The 19,930-nt window shown below is 42.9% G+C and overlaps 1 protein-coding gene across 4 annotated transcripts in view; it reads right to left on the reverse strand.

Annotated features, from left to right (window-relative positions):
- Window positions 1-5,911, reverse strand: part of Socs6 (suppressor of cytokine signaling 6) — a 30,873-nt gene extending 24,962 nt beyond the window's left edge. For 3 of the 4 annotated variants that reach the window (XR_009375285.1, XM_059246348.1, XM_059246347.1), the window contains exon 1: window positions 5,749-5,911. The gene's annotated coding sequence lies outside the window, so the exon portion shown is untranslated. Of the gene's footprint in view, window positions 1-5,312; window positions 5,478-5,748 lie in introns of those variants that run through there. The other variant, XM_059246350.1, reaches the window with a different exon arrangement.
- Window positions 5,912-19,930: the final 14,019 nt, after the last annotated feature.

The following is a 19,930-nucleotide window of genomic DNA, read 5'->3' on the forward strand; positions in this document are numbered from 1 at the left end:
TGAATAAAAGAATAAGGACAAGACGTACCACTGAGAAGCTTTAGTATTTACTAGATAATACAAAAACAACAAAAGACTTCTGGAGACACACAACTGCTATAAACAAGTGGTAGCTGCCCCAAGGTAACAGTGAAGGCTGGAGACAATGGCATTGCTTTCAAACCTCCGAGGCCATCACCACAACATTTCAGTAGCTCTCCTTGAATCTTCCACATTCCCTGGCATTCTTGCAAGACCACACGATAGAGTCTGGGTAGTGGATTAACAGTGAATCAACCCGTTATCCTCTCCACTTGCCTGGAGTCATAGGACAGCAATTGAAGAAGAACAGACAGACCCAAAAGAAATCACAAGGATCCCATGCCTCCAAAAACTAGGAAAGCAAAAAGCCAACTGTCACCCTTCATAACACACTGAGATTTTAGGGTTAATCCATCAGTGCCACATAACCTATTTCTGAGTAAACTGTACCTAAAATCCTATACATAGCCAGACTATAAACCAAATACTTGGAGCAAGCATTTTCTGACACACAAGACAAAACCAGACAGGTACTGCTTCCTCCCTTTCCAAGAAGTGTCTACAGGTGTGAGTTCCAGCAACTCAAGGAGAACAAGGGATTCCCCTTGCCAAACAACTTCCAGACTGATACACGGGCTCTTTCTGTCCCTGCTTCTATATCTCCCCTAGCCAAACCCAGGCGATTGTCCATGAAGACAGAAGTACAAATGCCCAACTTCCAGGGTTAAATTAAACCACTTGCATCAATATCAAGAAGAGTTATGTGCATGAGATGCCATGTTGAAATTCTATAAAGAACTGACAAATAGGCTAACTACATAAACATTGGTCTGAATTTATTTACTTATTTATTTACTCATCTGTAAAAGAATAAAGACTGATCATAATCTGTTGAATTCCTTCTAGCCTGAAATTACAATTTTACAGATGTATAAAAGTACAAAAATCAAGACACTTCCTACTTGTTTATATATTCCATCAGTCTGTGATATTTGGTAACATTATTCCCTAAATATGGGAGCTGTTTTTTGTTTTTGTTTTTCATTAAAAGGGATGCCAACAGACAAGTACTCATTGAAGAAGGTACTATTTCAATCGAAAACAGAGCTTGCTGGGTGTAACACATGTTTTTAATCTCAGCATTCAGGAGGCAGAGGCAAGTAGATCTCTGTGAGTTCAAGGACAGTCTGGTCTACAGAGTGAGTTCCAGGACAGGTTACACAGAGAAACCTTGTCTGGGGGAAAAAAAAAAAAAAAAAACAAACAAACAAAAAACCCAAAGCTAAACTTTTGGAATAATGTATTATAAATATAAAAACAAAATTTGCGCAAGGAAAGTAACACACATGCAAAGTAGTACATCACCAATGAGAACTTAACCTCAGAGTGTTAACACTGTTGCTTCAATCATTTGACACTTCTGACACTATGGTCAGAATAATGTCTACAGCAAAGACTGGCTTGCTGTGGGATGTTCTGTATGACAAATGTGTTGCTCTGATTGGTTGGTAAATAAAACACTGATTGGCCAGTGTCCAGGCAGGAAGTATAGGTGGGACAAGGAGGAGAAAAAAGCTGGGAAGTGGAAGGCTGAATCAGAGACACCGTCAGCTGTCACGATGACAAACAGCATGTGAAGATGCCGGTAAGCCACGAGCCACATGGCAAGGTATAGATTTATAGAAATGGATTAATTTAAGCTGTAAGAACAGTTAGCAAGAAGCTTGCCACGGCCATACAGTTTGTAAGCAATATAAGTCTCTGTGTTTACTTGGTTGGGTCTGAGCGGCTGTGGGACTGGTGGGTGAGAGAGATTTGCCCTGACCGTGGGCCAGGCAGGAAAACTCTAGCTACACTGGCTCTCTGAAGCACTTAGCAAACCAAGCTAATTATAAAGATCAAAACTAAATGATTAAGTTTTGGTAAAAATCTTTATCTAATAGGAGCCACGCAATCCTATGCCTTTGTAAGGAGGTAGTTTAAACACAAGTTCACACTGCCACTAAGGTCTTTAGACATCTTATATTCCATCATTTCTTTCTTCTCTAATGTCCAAGAGTTGGCTATGGGAAAATGGGATAATCTGTCTTCAAAACCTTTTCAATAATTTTAAGACAATACTTTAGTGTGGTGGCTATAAAGAGAAAGACAGCTTCATACCACATGTCGAGGAACTTCACACCATCTAAGAGTATTAAGCCAACAGTCAAGCTCCCCTGGCACCCATGCTGTGACCTGTGAACCCCTGCCACACACACACACACACACACACACACAGCAGCAGCAGCTTTTACACTACCAGTTATCCATGCAGATGCCCAGTTGCTTTCCCCTCTCATGTCCATTTCTCTTGCCACTGTCTTATACCCTTTTCTCACATTGGCTTCTTTAAGAAGAATGTCTGCATCATACAGAGACATTGCTGGTTCCTCAGCATATTCCTGTTGACCGACCCAAGCATATTTTAAACTAATTATTACTATCATCACTTGCTATATTCTAAACATCAACCTAGTCACATGCACTCTTGATTTTTTCTCTCACCTCAGAAACTATTGCTTTACAGATGAAACAAAACTTTTAAAAAAGCTATTCTACAAAATCAAAGTGTTAAAATTCAATCTAGATTTGTATTCCAATGAAAGACTGCTGCAATCAATCTTCTAAGTGTCTGGCATTTCTAATTACAAATTGGTTTTTCTTTCTTGCTTGATTCTCTGTTGAAAACTGCGGCTGCCAAGAGGTTCCAGATAACTGAGGCCTGACTTCACTGAGCTATGTAAAGGAACAGTGAGGAAATATGCTCCAGAATAGTTACTTTCCACACTGGCAAACAACCACCCTTATGAAAGTGAAGCAGATCTGTCCATCTGTGCCCTAAGCCAGTTTGGTTCATGAGAAACTCACATATGTGATGGCTCCACGGGGAAACAGTTCTCTGTGAAGGGCTGTTTGGGATACAACAAGGCTTGATTTTACTACTGTCATGTGTACTCACTTGAGCAGGCCAGCTGGGACAAAGACAACAGCACACAATACCAAAGGCTACCTAATATCTACACATCGAGCTTCTTTCTTTCATATGATGAGTACTACATACACTTTCTGCACACTAGGTCCCTGCTCAGTGTGCACGTTCCACAGGATATATTAAGGACACAAAGGGAGACCATCACAGGCGTACTACCCTATGAACGTGTACGAGAACAGAGCAGAAAGAAGAGAATAATTAGACAGCATGTCTGAAGGACACACGCCAATTTGTTACTCCAAGGTACTTAGGAAGGTTCTCTGAGGTGTGGACACTGGCTATAAGGCCTAAGACTAAACCTCCCACACAAGTAGCCCCTGGTAGACATTTACCTTCCCATGTTCTGTAACACTGAGAGTTAACGGAACCAGTGTATCAAGGCTGGGTGTTGGAAAGCAGCATGGAATGCTGAGGAATGGAAGGGCCGGGGTATGCCTATGGTATAAGACAAGGTGCAAACCTATGCAGAAATCCTGTAGCCCAATTAAGAGTTTGAATTTACTTCAAATAAAATACATACTTAATATACCTGTGAAATAGATTTAGATCCACTTGAGCATAAGACTCAAGAGATCCAAAGTCTGTTCAAGGTCACAATGCTAGTGAATGAACACCCTAACACATGTCATATTCTGTGTGCAGTATGAAAACGAAAATCTTAAATATGATCATTCAGATATCAACAAGACAGCCAGTTTAAGACAGCCACACTCTGATTCTTCATGAAAATAATAATTTTACAAAAGTACAGAGAGGTACCCCAGATATCAGTGCCACCTTTACAACTGCAAGAGGTCAGAAGAGAAGCCTCACACTCCAGTGCCGTACACATATGTGTGTATCATCCTGTTTCTTGTGAACACATTTTCTTGAGAGTGCCAGTGACCACCAAGAACTCAGAAATGGACTCAGAAAGGCTTTGCCTCCTTTCCATGTACCTCAGGACTTTTAAATAAAATCACACAATTACCTCTGTAAGCAAAATGAGAGATTCTCTTGCTAACACAAAGTTTCCTAAAACTGTCCACAGTGCAAAAAATAGCAGGGTTTTCTCTAAGGATGAAGTTACACAAGAAGGTCACGAAGGCACTTGGTTTCTATTCTCTGAAAAGACAGCTCTTAAAAGCAACGGCTTCTCCATTCTACATCAAGACTGGAGAAGCACATGGAAAGGTAAACGTCTTGGAATCCAGTTGGTACAGCAGCACTTTTCCACACCACACCCTGTGCTTCGGCTGGCACCCAAATCCCTGCCTGGCCACTCCCTGCAGGTGTCCTAACAGGGGAGGGCACTCAGAGGATCCCTGAGGGAGACAGTGTTTTAGTTCCATGGTCAGAAGGGAAAAGAACAGGGCCAGGGACCAATTCAGAGGATGTCTTAAAAGATAAAAGCAAACAAGCAGTGTCTTTAAAGAGATGCTAAATGGAGTCCTAGAAAAACTAGAGGCTCAGGTAAATAACTTGGCAAATCCTGACCAGGTCCGGCCCTGGAAAATAAACTCTCCTACATCCCTGACGAAGCCCACTGTCCAGAAGTCAGGCCCTCAAGTAAACAAGGGTTAGGGAGAATGGTTAAGGTGACCTACTTTCCTGGGGCAGGGACGGACCCTAAACCTTCTTTCTTCCCACAGCCATACACGCAGCACTGAAGAGAAATCAGTGCAGAAGAAAGCCACAGATTATACACTACCTCTTCTGAATTTTATCCGCGAAGCCTGTAAGCAATACCACTCGTGATTTTCACTGCCTCCATGGCACTGAGAATTCCAAGTGAAATTCATTCATTCAAGTAAACTACGTGGATTCCACTGTGGGAGTTGGTGGGTTAAAAGTACACTGCTGCCCTACTGTGGCTGATATTTCACCTTTGCGTGGGAAAGGAGTTTACCTTTGTTTGATTACAAGTTTATCTTTACTCCAAGGAACACTGTAAATTAAAACCTGTATCTGGAAAGTCTCCCGTGTGTTAATTCACATTATAATTCTAATTAGTATACTGCACAGTCCTCGGGCACAGCAGCAGCATGCCGCCTTAAGTGAGACCTTCAGGAATCCCACGTTATCTCCCCACCGGAAGCCCGAGTTCCACCTCCGTCTCACCGGCCTCCAATTACAAAAAAGTGGGGACGGGAACCCCGGATCGCGTTCTGACTGCACACTAAGTTGGGTGCACACAACTCTTCCAAGTTTGGGGCCAGGCCCTGCTCGGGGAAACACGGGCGGCGCGGCTCGCTCGGGGCCCCCACAATGGTGTGTGTACCTGAAGTTGCCAACTCCGGGCGCCAAGGAGGGAGGAGGGCCTGTGCGGGATCCGGGCAGTTCCAACGCCTCCTCGGCCGGCCCTCCTCCCGCGGCCCTTCCGCCGCACCCCGCTCCGGCCCCTGGGCGCCACCCCGGTCCGGACGGCCGCGACGATCCCCTGGTCCCGCTCCGGGAGCCCCGACCGGCCCGGCCCGGCCCGGCCCGGCCCGACCCGCAGGCCCCGCCGCCCAGGCCTCGCCGAGCCCCGGCCTCGCACAGCTGCGGGCCGCAGGCAACAAAGGCGGCGGCGGCGGCGGCGGGCCCGGCGTGGAGCCGAGGGTCGGGGCGCGGGCCTGGGCCTCCCTCCCACCTCCCCGCGCTCGGCCGCACGCGACCCCGCGGCTCTCCCCCGCCCCCCGGGCCCCACCACCACCACCGCCCCTCGCGCCGCTCACCCTGCAGCCGCCGGCTCCGTTTCCTCCCGGCGGCGGCGGCGGCGCGACTGCCGCGCTCGGCCCTCCTCAGGCCGCTCCTCCTCCCTCCTCTTCCTCCTCCCCGAAGGGAGGGCGCGCGGCCGCGGCCCAGGCGGGAGCGGAGCCGCCGCACAGGAGCCCGGGCCGCCCGCGCCCTCCGCACAGCCCGGGAGGCGGGGAGGCGGGGTGGGAGGGGCCTCCGGGGGCGGGGCCGGGGCCGCGGGTGCGAGCGGCTCCGCCCCTTTCAGAGCCAGCAGCCCGGGCGGGTCTCAGTCCTCAGGAGCTCCAGGTAGAGAGGGTGGGAGCAAGCTCTGCAATTCTCCCCGGGACTCCTAGGCCGCCTTGAGCCCGGCCATTCACGCTCAGCCACAAGTGGGAAAGCCTTCCAGCACCTACTCTGGCTTGGTCTTAAGGACAGCTTAAGAAAACTGGGCGCTTATCCCTTCTTTCAACTCATTTACCCTTCTGTGGAGTTATTTTCAGTGGAATTCCTGCAATTAATAGGGGTGTGTGTGTGTTTAGGCTTTGGCAACTTAACTCACTTTTTTTTTACAAATTAACACAATATGCTTCTAATGTATAGCAGACCCATTTTATTACTGTTTATAAGTAGGCCAATGGGAATTTATTTTTCCTATAATGGTGAGTAATTAAAGAAAATATTAATATCTCAATAAAGTGGGTGAATACGTATTGTTAAAATCTAGCTTAGAATCAGTGTGAGCTTTGAAAGTGTTTCTTGAATGGTAGGTATGGGCCTTTTAAAAAGAAACTATACAAAGAAACAAGGCTGGGGAATAGAAGAGTTGGAAGAGCTTCAGGTGTAAACTGCAGGCCTGCTATCTTTCATCGAATATGTTAGTTTAAGAAAATAATAGTGAAGTTCAAATAATTGCGATTAATTTCCAGAAACATTCGGTAGTAGAAGGTGTTCATCTAAACACAAAATCTGGGTAAATAATAGAAAGTGGGTTAAATCGGTTTTTATAATGGGATGGTATAGCAGTGCCATTTGGCAACATGTGTTATTTATGAGACTGACCACTGCCATTCTCAGTATTACTTGAATGGATTAATGAACACTATCACTACTGGTATCCTGGTTGAAATGTAACTCACCTCATATTCTTCTTTTCTTCCATCTCTCTCTTGCCACGCCCAAGATAGCCACCTTAGTCTTGAGCCAATAAGCCCAGTCCCACTTAACTTGAAGTCAGATATCTGTTTTCAGTGAGTAACAGAATATAGACTGAAATCAAATTACCAAAGAGATTAATAGTGATTAAGTAGAAGGAAGCTTTTCGGTCTCTTGCCCCCGGTAATGATGTTTCCTCATCTGCTCTATGGACAGGAAACTATTACTGAGCAGTAGACACCAACGGCCATCAGCAGCAGTATCCATGGCCAAGACCCTGGACTGTGAATGTGGCAGACCTGGACCATGTTACAGTTTGGACAGTTCATAGAACTATGTAAACATAGATTAGTTGCTAAGTTTTAACCAGTTTCTACCTTCAAAAAGTGGGAGTGCTTGGCCTTGACATTTGCCTAAAGAACTCGATGTCCTTCTCCACAGATACTTGGCTAAGCCATGTTCATTGCTGTTCTATTCACAAAAGCTAGGTGTGATGGCTATTCTTAGTTGGAAACTTGACTACATCTGAAATTAACTAAAACTTCCAAATAGAGGGCACACATGTAAGGGATTTCTACTTAATTTGAAGTGGGAAGATCTACTTCTAATCCAAATCTTAGAGATGGGAAGATACATTTAATCTGGGTCATGCCTTCTGCAGAAAGCCTATAAAAGGTCATGAAAGAAGGAGGCCTTTGTGCTTTGCCTGCTTGCCCTTGCCTTGCTAGCAAGTCTATTCCTTCACTGGAATTAGAGCCTACGTCTTCAGGATCCCAGGGTCTACTGAAGACAAGCTGAGGCATCCAGCCTTGTGGAATGAGCAACTTCTAGATTCTTGAAGTTTCCATTCATAACCAGCCATTGTTAGATTAGCTGGACCACAGCCTGTAAGTTACTCTAAAAAATCCCATAGATAGATAGATAGATAGATAGATAGATAGATAGATAGATAGATACATAGATACATACATACATACATACATACATACATACATAGATGATAGCTAGATACATACATACATACATACATACATACATACATACATACATACATACATAGATTCATTCTATAACTTCTGTTACTCTAGAGCAGCAGTTCTCAACCTGTAGGCTGCAACCCCTTGGGCATCGAATGACCCTTTCACAGGGGTCACATATCAGATATCTTGCATATCAGATATTTACATTATGATTCATAAAGTAGCAAAATTACAGATATGAAGTAGCAACAAAGTAATTTTATGGTTGGGGGTTACCATAACACGACGAACTATACTAAAGAGTCAATACATTAGGGGGGTTGAAAACCACTGCTCTAAAGAAACTTGACTAATACGCTAGGAAATGGAAACAGCCTAAATGTCCTTTAACTGGTGAATGAGTAATGAAAATATGGTACATATACACCATGGAGTACTATTAAACTATAAAGAAAACTGGAATTATGAGATTTGGGTGGAACTAGAAAATACTACATTGTAGTGATATTGTGTTCCCCAATATATTGTGCACCCTAATAAACTTACCTAGGGTCAGAGAACAGAACAGCCGCTAGATAGACATAGAAGCCAGAAAATGATGGCACACACACCTTTAACCTTAGCATTCTGGAGACAGAGATCCAGATCCATCCGTATCTCTGTGAGTTCAAAGCCACACTGGAAACAGCCAGGCATGATGACACACACCTTTAATCCTAGGAAGTGATGACAGGAAGCAGAAAGGTATATAAGGCGTGAGGACCAGGATCTAGAGTCTGTTAAGCTTTTAGGCTTTGAAGCAGCAATTCAGCTGAGATCCATTTGGATGAGGACACAGAGATTTCCAGTTTGAGGAAACAAGATCAGCTGAGGAATTGGCAAGGTGAGGTGGCTGTGGCTTGTTCTGCTTCTCTGATCTTCCAGCATTCACTCCAATAACTGGCTTTGGTTTGTTTTTATTAATAAGACCTTTTAAGATTCATGTTACACTACATTGAGTGAGATAACCTATATCCAAAAAGGCAAATCTTAAATGTTCTGGCTCATCTGAGGCTCCTAGCTCCAAATCTTCAGATGTGAGTGAATAACTCACATGGAATAACTACAGAAACCAGGAAAATAAAAAGGAGATAAATACAGAAGAAGAAGAGGGGGTAAAATAATAGTAAGACATCTGAAAAAGTCATAAGGAATTATACTAGTAACAATCTACCTAAAAATACATATAATACACATAAGTTGCTATAAAAATGTACATATAGACTTTAAATGACAATGATTTCTGTAAGAGTCAAAGACCATCTAACAAAAACTCAACACTAGGCACAAGAAATCCTTTTTTGAGTAGTTGGTCAGAGTTGTCCAAGAGACTATTGATATTGCTCTTGGTTGCCCCCAGAGGTGGAAGGCAAGTACCTATTGATGAAGACACCATGTGCTTTAGACATAAGACCTGGAGAACCCTGAGCTGAAACTTACCTGAAAGCCTCCTCTCTGGGAACTACATTTCATGGTACCAGAAGGCACCATGAAGCTTCCAAAGGAGGGAAGCCGCCAATAGTACTATACATCTGTGATGACTGTGAACTACAACGATGATCAGAATGCCTAAGTAGCCCTGGGGGTGCAATGGTAGCATGCACACCTTGGCAGAACATACCACAAGAGCCCTGATGGCTTCATGAGTAAAAATATCCTCAATTTTCTTCAATTACAGTAAAATGTCTGTGTTATAGAAAGGAAAAGAGAAGATGTAGGTAGAGATAGGAGGGATACGGTCAGATAGGCCTTGGTGCTTCTTTAGTTTGAAACACTGGCCATGCCAAAATGTCAGACTTTGGGATATTGATTTCTGAGCCTCAGTATCCATTTTATAAAGATGGCAAAGACATAGAGCCAGTCAGAAAATGGAAACCCATTACACTATTAAAGAACACCAGAGCTGCACAATGAAGTCATTAGAAAATAAATTTTATTCAGGAACTCTTACAAAGGAAGAAAAGAGATCTTATTACAGAGCTGAGCTCCATTCCAAACACAAGGAGACAGTGGGATTTGTAGTCAAAGAGAGAGGTGGGTGCACATAAATTACTAAGAGGAACATCAGAGAAAGAAGACATGGCTAAATCAGAGAATACGAGTGAAAAGGTATAATATATATCCTTCACATAAGATAAAGGTCCTTGGGGCTGGAGAGAGGGCTCAGTGGTTAAGAGACTGGCTGCTCTTCCAGAGGACCCAAGTTCAATTCCCAGCACTCACATGGCAGCTCACAACTGTTTGTAACTTCAGCAGATCTGACACCTTCACACCAATTCACATAAAATAAATAAGTTAAATAAATTTTTAAAAAGATAAAGGTTCTGGATGACACTCCTTTGAAAAAGTATCAGGGCAATTAGGAATAAGCATAACATATTTACTTAATCAGGGTTTTATGTGGCACGGGAAGCTTCAGAGATAGAGATTCAAAGACCCAAAGGAAAACTATGTCTGTGCTTCAGTGCCATTAAGAGTGGACAGAACTGTATATTCAGAAATGTGACTGGGCCAAAAGGACTGAGGTAAGGGTAACAGACTGACCTGGAGAAAGCCAGAAGAAAAGTCTGGGTTTTTTCCCCTTCTTGGGTCTTTCTGTGTGGCATTCCTCTATAACTTTTCCCTCCGGAATGGGGGTCTTCCCAGAATCAAGGAGAAGGAAGAAAGTAACATTTTCATGTTTTATGGCTTTCTTTGAGGAAGGGAGAGTCTAGTTTCTATGACTCACCATGAGAACAGAGTCTGGTTTCTATGGTTTATTTGAAGGTAGAGATAGGACAGGAGACAGGAAAGCAGAAATAGCTTGATCTGGGGCCCTTCCAAACACCTTCAGTTCAAAGTTCTCAGCATATTAAGGTGCCATAAATTTAGAGTATTGTGTCCTGAGCCACAACAGGAGAATGCTTGTGGCAGACAAGCCAGAGAGGTCACATAGCACCTAAGGGGTGGTGGCGAATGAGTAATTTGATCAGTTTTTTTCTAAACTGACCAAGGTCTTCTCTAAAACTGGATGATATAGGTTGACAACAAACAAAGGCAAGCACTAACCATGCAGGCTTCAGACATGGTTGGCCATAGTTAGGTTGTAGAAATCCGTCAACACTTACAATGGCTCTTATCTCATAGGGTTGCTAATAGAACTAAGTATTATACAGCATACTTAACACAAGGTGAGTTTATCGCAAATCCTTAATAAATGAAAAATATCTTTATTTCTCATTCACAGACTTTCCTTTGAATGTAGCTATGTGATTTCTTACGTGATTACCTATTAAACATCATTCTGTTCTGAGCCCGTAAAATTCAGAAGGGCAGAGAAAGGCATCACATCCATCACTGTTCCTTCAGAACTTGCTAGTGCTGGGCACATTGTGTGAGGCAGGGAAAACAATTCATTGTTGGATAAATGAATGTTTTAATGATGCCAGTGCATTTGTTTTCTAAGACATAAACATGAAAATGCTAGGTCTGAGTGACACCAAATGCATGGTAGGAAAGAACAGACTGACAATAAATTTGATTTATAGCGTTTTTTATTATTTCTGTTCACAAAATTCCCAGATGTGCTTAGAAAAAGTATTGTCAATTTGTGAATGAGAATCTGTGTGGGTAGTTTGTGTGTATATCATGTATGGAACTAATTAAGTAACTGTCATCAAGTTTGCCAAACTTTTGAGTTGTTTATAATTTAGTCACTCTTTAACAAACTTTATAACACATAGTTGTGAGATATATTTTGATATTTATCTCAAGGCATGTTTAAAGTCTCACTTACAAACACCAGCTTCTGACAAAGGTTAATCATGTTTTAAGAATCTAATTCTTGCCGATAGTCTCAGCTATTCACAAGGCTAAAGCAGACGATTTACTTGAGCCCAGGAATTCAAGACCAGCCTTTGAAACATAGTGACACTCCATCTTAAAACAAACAACAACAAAATCCTAATTTTTCACATTAAAGAAAGTCAGAAACCATTGGCAATTCAAGCAGTGTCAGTCTGTTTGGATAGTTACTACAAAACACTGTAAACCATGTTGTCCATAAGCAACACACATTTACTTCTCACGGTTCTAAAAGCTAGGTGCCCAAGATTAAGATGCCAATAAGTAAAGGTTGCTTAGAGACCACTTCCTGGTTCATGGAGAGCCATCTTCAAAGGCAAGACTGAGGAACTCCCTGGGTTCTCCTTTATCAGACCACTAATTCCACTCAAGAAGATCCCTTCCCTTGCCGGTATCATAAGGATTTCAATATATGAATTTGGAGGGTACACAGTTTATTAGCAAATGGTAAGTGAGTTTTATTCAGGAAGGAAGCACAGTGTAGGCTCAATTCCAAACACATGGTATTTACTAGGTCATTGGGGATACACAGCTGCAGAGCATCTGTGGGCAGTGGATGAAAAATAACTAAGAGGAAACCTCACTGGCAGCTGGGATTCTAGCTAAGCCAACTGGGCTTGCTCCCTGTTGCAGGCAGGCAAGGGGGACCAGTCATCACCCAGAGGACAGAGCAAGGACAGTGGAGTCCGAGGAAACTGGTCTGATAGCGAAAGTGACTAGATACAAACTATGGAGGTTCTACACAAGCTGACTTAAAGGAATGCTAAGACTGAGCCACATAGGGCTGGCTGATGGAGCCAAGCTGGGAAAGAGACCTGCAGAGCCCCACATAAAGTTTAGTTAAGGACAGGGTTTTTGTTGGTAACTAAATCTTTTCTCATTTTATTTTTTTCTTACGATAATTCAAAGTTACAAACTCCTAGCGTGATGTAGGCAAAGAAGTATGACTTTTTATTCAACCCTTATATAATCTAAGTTACTACAGAATGGGCAAAAGACAGATCCACAAAAGAAAAATGAACTTATTGATGTGTATATTTCACACATAATGGGAGATGCCCAAGGCAGGAGGTAACTTTGAATTTCATTATGTTATCATAATGAAATAGATAGATGTGGCCCAGAGAAGAGCTGCAGTACTTTTGAGTTCTTCTCAGAGAACTCTACTCAGGTGGAGCTCACAGAAAGGAATTTCAAAGATGAGTCAGTATGAAGCACAGCTTGAGTTTATTAAGAAGATATTTTTTACTTCATGTGTTTGTTTGTATTCACGTACACACACACACACACACACACACACACACACACACACTTGACATAATATAAATGTGGAAGTTATAAGAAAATTTGCAGGAGCTAGTTTAAAGTGTCTTTATAGCCTTACAGTAGCCAAATACACAATCTTGATGCTTCTGAAGTTACATCTCAGACGGTTCCTGGGGGTGGTTACCGACATGAATTGTAAGGTTAACCAGAGGTCACAAGGTTTGCACATGGAAGCTAAGACATGTTATTGTGAGTGAAGCTTGTAGTCCTATTTGTAGAGTCCCAGAAAATTCTAGGCTTAAACCTGGGAAAGACAGGACCATGGCTGTTCTTGTCATTTATGGTTATACTGCAAGCATGCTTCATTTCATCTTAATATTTTTATGTGAAATGTCTCTGTACTGTAAACAGAGGCTTTTCTCTGTCCTGCCCCATTCCACAGTCACTTCCCAAATGATCACTCAGAGGCTTATATTAATTATAAATGCTTGGTCAATGGCTCAGGCTAATTACTATCTAGCTCTTATATTTAAATTAACCCATAATTCTTATCTGTGCTTTGCCACATAGTTTGTGGCTTGTTAGCTCATTTTCTATACATCTTGCTTCCTCAGCAGCTGGCTGGCAGCTGCTGACTCCACCTTCTTTATCTCCATCCTCAGTTTGAATGTACTGCCTAACCTTATTCTGCCTCGCCATTGGCCAAACAGCTTTATTATCAACCAATGAAAGCAATGCATATTCACAGCACACAGAAGGACATCCCACAGCACTATACAAAGGGAATATTGCCTCCATGCCAGCAATCTTCATAGCAATTTTGTTAACTGTGGTGGAATTCTTGACTCTTTGCCAGCAGGTGACTTACATCAGATTTTAGAGTGAGGGAATCCTTTCCTTCCCCAATGTCCCTTTAATTTTCCCTGTCTGTCTCTCTTGCCTCGATATGAGATTTTCAACAAAGAAACATGAAGTATTAGAAAAATGATGAGACAAAGGAAAACTACTGCAAGTTTGTATGGGTGGCAAAAGGGGGAAGGCAAAGCTTGGGTAAGCAAACAAGGCTAGTTAGTCGACATTAAAGCAGATAACCACTTCTAGGCTCATGGAGTTCTAAACAATCCTCAAGGATCACCTTTATTCTCTCTGGCAGAAAACAGAAGGGCATCTTTTTTCTTTGTAAACTTGTGCACTACTTTTAGGCAAGTAGAAACAAAGTACATAGTTTTCCAAAATTTGAGTCTTCTAGTTGCTTCTAGAGCAACCATCCTTTCCATTTACACATAGCACAGCCTGATACCCCACAGCACAGACACTTACTTTGGGGTAGTTCTTTTGTAATTTTCTATTCAGAGTCTCCTGAATGAAGATACTAGATAATGAAAAAGAAACATCTGATTGAAACATAGGCTTATCTGATTGAGAGAAACATCACTGTAAAAGGAAGGCTTTGAAATAATGTGGTTGTGCATCATCAGCCACAGAGGGGCATTAGCTGAAGTCAGCTCCATACTGCTGCCTGTGGCAGCCCTAGGAGTTCTTCACAGAGACCTCCACTCGGGTGAAGCGGAGATTCTTTACTTATAGAAAAGAATTTCTCATTCTTTACTATAGAAAAGAATTTCAGGATAGCCAGTTTGAAGCAGAGTTGGAGTTCAATAAGATGAGAAAATGTAGATTTAAGCTTGGACTTAATAGAAAGAGAAGCACTGGAGAAAGAATGATGTTCCAAGTGAGATTGTGGGTTTCTCAAGAACGTCACCCTTATGTGTCTCAGCAAATGTGTGTGTGTGTGTGTGTATGTGTGTGTGTGTGTGTAGGTCTGTGCATGTGTGTGCACATGTGTATGAGGGTCAGAGGCTGATGCTGGATGTCTTCCTTGATCGATCTCCACCTTATTTTTGAGCCAGAGTCTTCCACTGAAATTTAGAGCTTATCAGTTCAGGTTAACTGGCCAATGAACTCTAGGGACCTGCCTGTCTCTGACTCCCAATTCCCATCCCCAGAATTGGAGTTACAGATTTGTGCTACTGTGCCTAATTTTACGTGGGTGCTGGGGGTCCAAAATGAGGTCCTCATACTTGCACAGAAATTTTAAGATTCTTATTTGAAATACTTACAGAAGAGGAATAGTGCTTGGCAGTGGTGGTGCATGCCTTTAATCCCAGCACTCGGGAGGCAGAGGCAGGTGGATCTCTGAGTCTGAGGTCAGCCTGATCTACAGAGCAAATTCCTAAACAACCAGGGCTACACAGAGAAACCCTATCTTAAAACAAACAAAGAAACAAAAAAGAGGAATACTGTCTGTATGGAGTATATTGTTTGTAGCTAGAGTTTTCCTGCCTGGCCCACAATCAGGACAAATCTCTCTCACCCATCAGTCCCACAGCCGCTCAGACCCAACCAAGTAAACACAGAGACTTATAATGCTTACAAACTGTATGGCTGTACCAGGCTTCTTGCTAACTGTTCTTACAGCTTAAATTAATCCATTTCTATAAATCTATACCTTGCCATGTGGCTCGTGGCTTACCGGCATCTTCACATGTTGCTTGTCATGGTGGCAGCTGGCAGTGTCTCTGCCTCAGCCTTCCACTTCCCAGAATTCTTCTCCTCCTTGTCCCGCCTATACTTCTTCCTGCCTGACTACTGGCCAATCAGTGTTTTATTTACTAACCAATCAGAGCAACACTTTTGCCACACAGAACATCCCACAGCAATTGTTAATTATGCTGGCATTCTTAGCTCTAAAGCTGGCAAAAGTCCTCAACCATAGTCCAGAGCAAGGGCCTCATTTCCCTTCCTGTGTCCCTTAATTATCCAAGGCTTTCTATCCTGCTTCAACATCACTTAGTGTGCAGCCCAAAGCAAATATATGGAATATAAATAGTGAGGTCCAGAGCTCCATCATGAGTTATTAAAGCACCGAGGCTCAGAGTATATCATACAGACCTGATTTTACTTTCTTCCATTAGCAACAAACATGTGTCAGAAGTATATGATGTATGTTAAATAAAAGCATTAGCTCATGGGCTTTTAAGGTGCTGGTCACTCTAGATGACCACATTACATGGCCTGAAGAAGAAACCAGGCCATGCCTCTATGTAGCTCTCTCTCTCTAGAACAGAGAGTTAAGAAGCCATGTTGTACTGCAGCCTAATAACCACTGGTTTATGCTGCCTGGCTCGTCCATGCTTTGTGCTATGTTGAACTAAATCCCATGATATGGAACTTCCCATTACCCCTGAAAGATATAAAGTCAGATATTTTCCTGTGTTTGGGGGGATTACCCTGAAGGTTCTCCTTTGGGTTTGCCCATGCCATCCTGTCCATAGAGGCTCTCTCTTTTTTACTTTAAAATATCTCTCTTAATGATGCTTCTCTCCAAATTTTAAATGGAAGCCTATTTTTCCACCAAAGGCCTCAACACACTGTCTTTGATATGATGGACTGTCCCTTTTTAATGTTCTCTTGCCTCAAAGCCCAATCATTTCTCCCATGGCCATGAGGTCCTCTTTCCTAATAAAGCTCATATATGAAGGGTAACTTCATGTCAGCTCTTCTAATGAATCCACAGCTGCCATTCCATTTTCTAACAGAGGCAATGTTCATTTGAGTCTTTCTGTCTTTAGTAATTAAAATGCCTTTGAAATGGCATTCCTATCCTGAGTCACATCTTTATCTCAGCTGGCCAAAAGTTTGAGCCCAGAGAGAACCCTCAGAAAGAAATGCAGCACAGTTCCCACTGAGGGACTTTCCCTGCCAGGGCTCATTTAATGTCCTCTTGGCTCAGAGTGTTGGTTGAGGCTAGAACAATAGGTGCTAAGCACCTTTGCATTAAGTTCTAGATAGTCCCTGCCAGACTTGCAAAAAAGGGTGCTTCAGAACCTGTTCTGCCTGAGCAAGTTCAACCGTCTAGCTTCAGGGTACGAAAAGATACATATGTCATCTTTTAGTGATGGAGAAACAGAGTTTTCCTCCTCAGATAAGCCCAGTGATGAGGTGATTTAAGAAAATCAGACAGAGACCTGGACTGTGCCCTTGCTGCCTGAGTAAACCAAAGCCTCCCGTTGGATAGCCTTAGTCAGCAGCAGCAGTTCCTCTCCCACAGTACAATAGGTCCTCTCTGCATGTTGGCAATAATCTTTCAGAACAAAGTCTACTGCTAAGTCTGGATTTGGGCTTGATTTGTTAGGACAAGCAGGGGAGCAGATTGATGCATGCCTGGAAAGACAGTGTAGTGGTTTGAGCTCATAGGGAGTGGCACTATCAGGAAGCATTGGCTTTGTTGGAGTGGGTATGGCCTTCTTGGAGGAAGTATGTCACTGTGAGGTGGGCTTTGAGGTTTCATATGTGCTCAAGCCACGCCCAGTGTCTCAGACCACTTCCTGTTGCCTGCAGGTCAAATGTAAGAACTTTCATCTCCTTCTCTAGCACCATATCTGCCTGCATACTGCCATGCTTCCCATCATGATGATAATGGACTAAACTTCTGAAACTGTAAGTGAGCCACTCCAATTAAATGTTTTCCTTTATAAGACTTGCTGTGGCCATGGTGTCTCTTCACAGCAATAGAAACCCTAACTAAGACAGACAGGGACCAGAGGGCAACTGTGGGTCTTTTGGTAGAAACAAACTCTGAATTGGAACTGTAGGTTAGAGAACCCAGTATTCACAGGGGTGAGTGCCTCCAAGGCCACACAAATGCTTTCCATTGGGAAAGAGAGAGAGAGAGAGAGAGAGAGAGAGAGAGAGAGAGAGAGAGAGAGAGAGAAAGAGAGAGAGAGAGAAAACCCAGCACTGAGAACCTGGTCCCAAGCATCAGAGGATGAGTAAGAACTTAGTGCCTATCAGCTGTCTTTTTCTTTCCTGTTGGTGCACACAGGGCACTGGCTTACAGCTGTAGCATAGGAGACAGAGAGAATGGTCAAGAGGCTTAGCTAAGCCCTGGACCTGAAGCTCCTGAAAAAGAAAAAAATTCAGGTTATATGGGGGAGATCATTCTGAGGGGTCATGTGTATGTTGTGGGTCCCTGCAGAAGTCAGAAGAGGGTGTGAGATCCTCTGGCACTGGAGTTACAAGTGGTTGTGAGCTGCCCACTGTGGGTGCTGGGAATTTAACTTTGGTCTTCTGCAAGAATGGCAAGCACGTTTAACAGCTGAATCACGTTAGGACTGATCTAAGCTGTTTTGTTGCTCTGGGACGGTGTCTAATGTGGAAGTGGTAGGTATCATCACATGTAAGACTGTGTGTTGCCACTTCCCCATCCTAGAGCAGGGCTGGAGATAGGACCTGATATTGGTGAAATTATTAAGGCCACTCACGTAGTTAAAAGGGAGGTTTATTTTGTGGGGTAACTTACAAATGAAGGGATAGTTTACAGGGTCTGGAAAAGGTGAGGCACAGTCCGGCGGTGTTCTTTGGAGAACTCTGCTCGGTCTACCTCTAGCGTCCAGGGTCCAGGAACCAAGAGAAGCGGCCCATCTGGATCTCGGCTCTTCAGGGTCCTCCCTTGGCCCCGCCTTGTAGACGTGACAGTTACCGAAGCCTCATGGGGGTTGGAACTTCCAGATCAAAGCTGGAATGGCTACACACTACAACCTGGGGCCTCTGGAGTGCTAGCTGAGTGCTCTCCCTGCTAAGCTACATTTGCAGCTCACTGAATTTGACATTACAATGGACTGGAATTGTTTAAATCTGAAAGTAATGAGAGAATTTTTTTATTACTTGATCATGCATGAAAAACCCGAGGATCTCTTTAGAGATAGCTTTTAGGAGTGAGAGCATTTGTGTCCCTGTAATTATTTCAATGAGACAGTCTCAGAAAGTAATATTTCTTTCTTAATAGGAGATTGCATATAGTAATTCCTTATTAGCACACATCAACTATGTTCTTGTGTGTATAAATAAATTAAAAATATACCAATCATAAAGTTTGAAAAGTCAAGTTTTTCTTTTTCAATTTACCATGTATATGTTGAATACTATTTCTGTTAGGTACTGGAAAGGCATCATCATGTTTTCTTGGACATCGTGGAAGGTAGTTATGATGGTCAATGCCATGTGTCAATTTGACTGGGATAGGTGGTACAAAAATTCTGGGTGTGTCTATGAAGGTGTTTCTGGATGTGGTGGACATTGAATTGGCAGACTGAATAAAGCAAGTTGCTCTCTCTTACATAGAGTGGCACCATCCATTTTAACTAAAGAACCAAAAAGATAAATAAGTGGACACTGATGTCTGACTCATGGAGTCAGTTCTGAACTCATTACTCAAGAAACCTGTGAAATGATGAATGCTTCTTTTAAGCGTTGTTATGGCTTGAATGTGAAATGTTTCCTGAAAGCTCATGCATTTGGACACTTAGACTCTAGCTGGTGGCACTGACTGGGGAGGTTATGGAATCTTTTGGACATGGAGCTTAGCTGACAGGAGTAATAGGTGTGAACATTGAGGGTTGTAGGCCAGCCCTGTTTCCAGTCTGGCCCTCCGCTTCCTGTCAGAAGCAGTGATGTGAACCGCCTGTGCTCCAAGCTATACTGCTGTGCCTCGAGTCACCAGCCATTCCTGGACAAAGGGCTGTATCTCAAGACCATGAACCAATATAAGTCCTTCCTCCTTAAAGTTGTTTCCACTAGGTATTATGTCACAATGACAAGGAAAGTAATTAACATAACCATCAAGTTTTCGGGCGATTTATAGTATAGGAGCTGTTAATTAATACACTCAACTTTATAAATGAAAATCAAATCACAAAAAAGTTAACTAACTTGCCCAGTATCGTGCAGCTAAAAGTAACAAAATCAGCCAACCAGAATTTGCATGTGTATGTTGGTTCTAGCTATGCTCCTACTACTCAAAGAAGGGGTGTAGTGATATATTGTGTACCCTAATAAACTT

The sequence above is a fragment of the Peromyscus eremicus genome, chromosome 19, assembly GCF_949786415.1.
Source record: "Peromyscus eremicus chromosome 19, PerEre_H2_v1, whole genome shotgun sequence".
Taxonomy (NCBI): Eukaryota; Metazoa; Chordata; class Mammalia; order Rodentia; family Cricetidae; genus Peromyscus; species Peromyscus eremicus.